At 34.6% G+C, this 6,638-nt stretch overlaps 1 long non-coding RNA gene across 2 annotated transcripts; it reads left to right on the plus strand.

Moving 5' to 3' along the window:
* The first annotated feature begins 391 nt into the window (after positions 1-391).
* On the plus strand, positions 392-6,172 carry LOC118747873. 2 transcript variants are annotated; one of them, XR_004993989.1, is made up of 6 exons: positions 392-977; positions 5,178-5,427; positions 5,488-5,549; positions 5,602-5,639; positions 5,702-5,829; positions 5,886-6,172. It is a non-coding gene; the product is annotated as an uncharacterized LOC118747873 (long non-coding RNA). The 2 variants fall into 2 exon arrangements; XR_004993990.1 differs by having other exon boundaries at positions 5,229-5,427.
* The last annotated feature ends 466 nt before the right edge of the window (positions 6,173-6,638 follow it).

Here is a 6,638-nt window from a genome sequence, read left to right on the forward strand (position 1 = left end):
ATTGTATTTGCAATACAGTGAGTGGAAGATCGACCTATCCCGGCAGCCAGTTCGAAAACGTCCTCTCTCAGAACACTTTTCAAAAACGTCCTATTTCAGAAATATATTGAAAAACGCCCTATCTCTGAAAACGTTTCAAAAGCACCCTATTTCATAACTCGGTTCAAAAACGCCCTATCTCAACATATTTTCAATAGCCCGTAGTCATAGTCAAAATAAAGTCGACTTTAAAGTTAGTTGCAGCTTTTTGACATAATTTTCAATGGGATATCTGTCAAAAAAGCTGCAACTAACTTTAAAGTCGACTTTATTTTGACTATGACTACGGGCCAATATATTTTCAGGTGAGATAGGACGTTTTTGAACAAAATTATGAAATAGGGCGTTCTGGAAAATTTTTCTGAGATAGGGCGTTTTTCAATCGATTTCGGTAATAGGGCATTCTTGAATAGTTTTCTGAGATACGGCGTTTTCGAACTGGCTGCCGAGATAGATCGATCTTCCACTAAGGTGTTGATATGTGTATTTCGTCATTAGTAACGATATGTATATTTATTCATTAATTAGAGAACAATTTCAACCTTTGAAAGGTTCCCACAAAACTTTACGGTTTTAAAGCATTCCTGGCACTTTGGTGTGGTATCAGTAATTTTGTAAAAATAAATCCATACTTTAGATTTTGGCGGTGTCATTACTTAAAGCAATTATTTTTCATAAAAAACGACGCTGCCAAGATATGGCACTTGCTCAAATCGATTCGATACAAGTACTTTTCTTTCGATACCAAGTATGAATCGATACAACGATTCGAGTAAAAAAAGTAGTTGGTATCGAAACAAAAGTATCGAGTACGTACTCGTATTTACTTGTATCGGAACACCCCTAATTGCCATTGCCGCATTCGTCCGCGTGTGAAGAGCGTGTTTTTTCTATGCAAAGTTTAATTAAAACCAAACGTAGAAACAAATTACAAATAAGTACCTGCTCAGCTTTAGTTCAAACTAATGACTTAATACAAAATAACGATAAAGATTGCTTTAATTTTAATTTATCTGATCTAAATAATTTTAATTTAGCCTCTAATTTTCTAGATGATGATATACTCTTGCACCCCTATTCTGCAACTCTTTCGTATTCGGATCTTGCTACGAATCGTAGAAATAGTATGCTGCAATCCGAATCGTATTTTCGAAATTCGTAACAATGGCATGCCTTAAAACGAACGAGTAAGCTTTTTTGCGTAATTTTGAACGAAAACAATTCGGAGGCAAAATAAAAGATTTAAATCGATGTGTGTTTGCAAGAAATATTGGTTGTGTTCATTTAAACAGATAAATTTGCCTTTCGCATATACATACGTATATTTTTATCCACTGCTTTATATAAACGAGCAAAAAAGAATCTTTGCCCCTTATCGAGAAACTTGGGTTCAGTTATTTGAACGACGATATCTTGTTGTTGTGTCCAAACGCATAATGGTGCATTTACATGGTATGAAGCCATATGAACTGTTGATACGCTAAAATAGAGGGGCTACATGTTCTTATGAGGAATTCAATGATATCGAGTGGGATGCATATAATAGATTTTTTCATATGAAAAATTATGGGGAGATACTGTAAACATACTGTTGTGATACTGTTAAGCATATGAAATTATAGCAAGTTGGATTTTTATACTTCTTCCCATAAAAAGTTTAACAGATGCACAGATACCAACGAGGTTTTTTCCCATTTTGATGCCTTTTTTAATATAAAACCCACCGAAAAGGAGGAAAGCGGCAACTCCGCCATTCACATACATGTCAAATATAGCAATTTTAAAAATTAAAAACAATGAACAAACAATTTCAAAACAACAAAAAATCTTTGTACTAGATCTTTTTCAATAGAAACAATTCACGTATGGTGGACAATACAAATACAAAGCGCTATGATAACAAGACATTACACAACATTTTAATGAGCTTTATATCACATTTAAGTAAAAATGAGCCTATATTTTCCAAGCTTGCAAAGAAATGAAATGTGTATTTTTTGTTGTTTACAAAAAGACTTGCCAAATATACATATAAGTCAAAATTATAGAAGGTATGTATACTTCTCCCTTTTATTTTTTCATACAGTTGATGCTTCTTTCTGGATTTTACAAAATACAGGGATACCACACTTATTTCGGTACAATATGATCGTAAGGTATTTTCAATTCGAAATTAAAGAAAAAACATCCCACGAAAATGTTTGCCGTTGTAGAACAATAAGTGTATATTTGCAAACTAATGCAAAGAATGGAGTGTCATATCTTAAAAGGTTGGGAGAATTAATGAAACAAACAAACATTTTACGGTCTTATGTTTCCTTCAAACCGCATTGCTAGTTTTTCTAACTCTTCCTTTTGTTTAGCGCTGTAACCGCTTAAGTTATATTATTTAATTTATACATGTGAGTTATTTTCAATGAGCATTTTTTCATTTGCTCCTGAACTTTGGGAACATTTCCTTTTAGTACCTCTCATTATTTTTTATATTACATATCGATAGCTGAGTGCAAGATCGACCTATCTCAGCAGCCAGTTCGAAAACGCCCTATCTCGTTCCCACGACAGTCGGGTCTACGTAACCGGAACGACCCAGATAGATATATATCTGGCCAAGGACTGCCACCACTCCAGCAACACTCCCCAAAATCTCTTTGGGGAATTTGTATGCTGTTACAACAACAAAACGCCCTATCTTAGAAAAATTCACAACAACGCTCTATCTCAGAAAACTTTTCAAGAATGCCCTACTTCAGAATTTGATTGAATACACCCTATCATAGCTGCCGATTCAAAAACGCCCTATCTCAGCTTATTTTCAAAGTATTTTCGTTTGAGATAGGGCGTTTTTGAACCGGATTATGAAATAGGGCGTTATTCAACTAAATTCTGAGATAGAGTGTTTTTCAATAAAATTCTGAAGTAGGGCGTTTTTGAAAAGTTTTCTGAGATACGGCGTTTTCGAACTGGCTGCCGAGATAGGTCGATCTTCCACTCAGCCATCGATATATACACTCCGCTGTTAGCTGTCGCTCCTCTATTGGTAATAGTAAACTTCCGAGTGTATTCTGTCATGAAAACAACCTCTCATAAAAATACAACTGCCGTTCGGAGTCGGCGTAAAACTGCCCTTCCCCTTTGTGTGACAAAATCACGCCCCATATGGGAGGAGAAGCTAGGCCAAACACTAACATATTGGCCCGTAGTTATAGTCAAAATAAAGTCGACTCTAAAGTTAAAAGCAGCTTTTTGACATAACTTTCAATGGGATATCTGTCAAAAAAACCTGCTTTTAACTTTAGAGTCGACTTTATTTTGACTATAACTACGGGCCATTGTGTATGCGCCAATCTCTATATCGTCGTTTAAAGTAAAAAATCGCGTATCGTGTTTCTGAATACCTCGTAACTGACATTTGTGCCAAAAAAAGATATTTGTTCACCGGAAGCTCCTATCATCAAGCCCTTAATCATTTATACTAAAATTTCGATACTTAGACATAAGAAGAGATAATTAAGTTTAAAAGAGGGAACCGTTTTGAATTATGACAAATTTTACTCTCTCCTATAAAATTTAGGCAACCTCACATACAAGGTTTTGCATTTTCTTGATGCGCGGTTTTGTACTTTAAATGACGATATGTAAAAGTATTGCATATATATTTTGGTGCCTTTTCAAGTATAAAATCCATTGAGAAAGGAAAGAAAACGGCATCCCTATGATTTCAACTTATGTGTTTTTAACGTTTTTAATATGAAAGACAAAAAACGCAAACAAGCAATTTCTGAACAAAAAACTGTTTATCCACAAAGATGTTTGAATGGAAGCATTACACATTTGAAAAAATAGCAAACCGCAAGGCTTTATTGGCAGTAGATCCTTTTTAAAGCACATTAAAACTAAAATAAGCTTCTAGTTTCGAAGTTAGCACAAAATGAAATTTTTTTGTTTGTTTACAAAAAAATACTTGCCAAGTATATAAGTCAAAAATGTTAAATATATACCGCTTTCATTCATTTCTTTATAGAGTTGGTGCTTCTTTTATAGGAAAATTCATACGGCTTATGAACAAATTCATACCATGAAAATGCACCATAACCCGAATCCAAAAACTTTAACATACACGTGTAATCAAAGGATTCACATTTTATTTAAGATAAATGTTTCAAATTTCCTACCACTAGCTTATTAATAAACTCGGTTTGCACTATGCCCTTTTTTGCAAATTTCGACGTGGGTTCTGCGCATAAATACAGTGGACGGCGTAGCCGGAGTGATATGCACAAGAAATGTTGTATACCTTTGACCTGCGGAAGCCCCTCTTCTCCGCAATACAGAAAGGAGAATTCTACTTAGTAAGGGTTATAATCCCTAAGCGCGACCGAAGGCAGAAGCAAGCTCAACAGGTGGTGGACCTAACAAAGTGCATGTTTTCAATGGCTTGGAAGAAGCTGTTATTGCATTAACTGGGTTGGGAACCAGTTCTTCAGGCATAGGAGGAGTTCTGGCTTGTGGTTCAACACCATTGCCATAGCGCCCGCTTACTCTGCTGCTATAATTGCAAATACATCAGAATCCATAATTTTCCTCAAAGTATGTAAAATTAACCAATTTTACAATAAAGAAGCACATGATGAGTGTTTTTTTAATTCCTTTCCACTTTGTTTTCTTTCATTCGGCTATCTTCGAAAAACAACTGATAGCTGGCAATGCTGCACATGTTTCCGCAAGGGTTGCAGCATGTGGGTTTTTAGTTTTTCGTAGCGTAGCTACGAATTACGAATTACGAAAATTCGGGTTCTAGAATAAGGGGGTTGGTCTAGAATACACCTGATCATTTGTTTGCGTGGTTTTTCCCTGCATGAGTTATTTTCGCACTGTTTTGGTTTCGATTTTTTAATCAATATAATACAGAACCTTTCTGATAAGTTTTTTAAAGTGAATTGAACTTACTTGATTTGAATTTTCAGTTTTAAAGCTACAAATTTGTGTTTTTAACGGTTGTTTTGGTTTCCTGTAAACCGTGCGAAATAAGAATCGGGTGTAAACAAACAATGTGGAATTCAGTAATTTATTTTATATATATAACATAAATCAATTTTTGTACGCAAAACCTACATGTATGTGATGATAAACTTAAGATCTCATAAACAATGTAATTGCTGTTATTTTTCATGATGCAATAATGAAAGGTGTTATACGTTGGCAACTTCTCGCTCTAATCCGCCATTTTGAACTACCTTAGGAGAAACCGTGTTGTTTCTTTACTAATTTCACTGAACATTTCCCAAAATATTAGAAAAAAATTCTAATCGAGCTACATTGATTCAATTTACGTTGTTCGTTTTGTTCTTATTCGCTGACATTTGTTTTCTAATTACGTGAAATTTGGTGAGTATTGTAATAAAAAGATATTATTTTACAATTAAATTATAATTTTGCATTTGTTAGGTTATTTCCTTAGCGTTTTCCTGGCCGACCTGTGCTGGTATTGTGATTAAAAGCTAATACACGTAAGTTACAACATATTATTTTGACTTTATTGATGAACCATTCCATTTGCAGCATTCTCTGGTGAACTGCAGCTGGGGCCGAACTTGATTGTATGGAACTTTGTTCTTTTGTTCTTTGTTATTTCAAAACCGAATGAACCATTTATTCGCAGATTTTATGGACGATTCTGCTGTGCTGCGTTCCTGCTCCGCCTGTGTATTGCTCCGCCCGTGTTTTACAGTGTTGCGTTCCTGTTGCGCCTTTGCATTAGTGTGTGCGTTGTGCTTTAGACACGTTGAAGTAAGTTGAAACCAGGTTTTTGTTAGTTAAAAACCTAAAAAACCATTTATTTGCAGATTTTTTGTATGCTTCTGCTGTGCTGCGTTCCTGCTCCACCCGTGTATTAGATTGCTGCGTTCCTGTTAATATACATATCGCCGTTTAAAGCACAAAATCGCGTATCGTCCTTAACCGCGTAACTTACATTTGATGCTAAAAATTCGGATTTGCTCACACAAGCTCTTGGCTCAATCCTTATCCATTCTACCTATTATACTAGCCAAAAATGGGATTGCTTTTTAAAAAAGATAACCATTTTGAAATATAAGTGTTTTTACTCTCTAGAAAATGATGACATACATATATTGACATAGATATATATACAAAATTAATGATGTGTACATAATTTTTTTTTATATTGAAACTAGATATGTATATAGTATGTTATTATCATTATTCGGTTTAAAAAAGTCCTATCTCAAAAAAGTCCTATCTCAAACGAAAATACATTGAAAATGTGCTGAGAAAGGGCGTTTTTGAATCGTCAGCTGAGATATGGTGTTTTTGAACCGAGTTCTGAGATAGGGCGTTTTTCAATGAAATTCTAAAATAGGGCGTTTTTCATCTAAATTTGGAAATAGGGCGTTGTTAAAAAGTTTTCTGATATCGGGCGTGTTCGAATTGGATGCAGAGATAGGTTGATTTTCCACTCAGCCATCGATATATAGTCGCATTTTTCGTTATATGGAAGACGAATAAACACAATTTGTTTTTATATCGATTCTAAAAAATCAATGGTAATTTTTAGCCACTTCAAACTTGCATATAAT

Source organism: Rhagoletis pomonella, unplaced genomic scaffold (assembly GCF_013731165.1).
Source record: "Rhagoletis pomonella isolate Grant_MI unplaced genomic scaffold, Rhpom_1.0 Rhpom_scaffold_00001, whole genome shotgun sequence".
NCBI classification, from domain to species: domain Eukaryota; kingdom Metazoa; phylum Arthropoda; class Insecta; order Diptera; family Tephritidae; genus Rhagoletis; species Rhagoletis pomonella.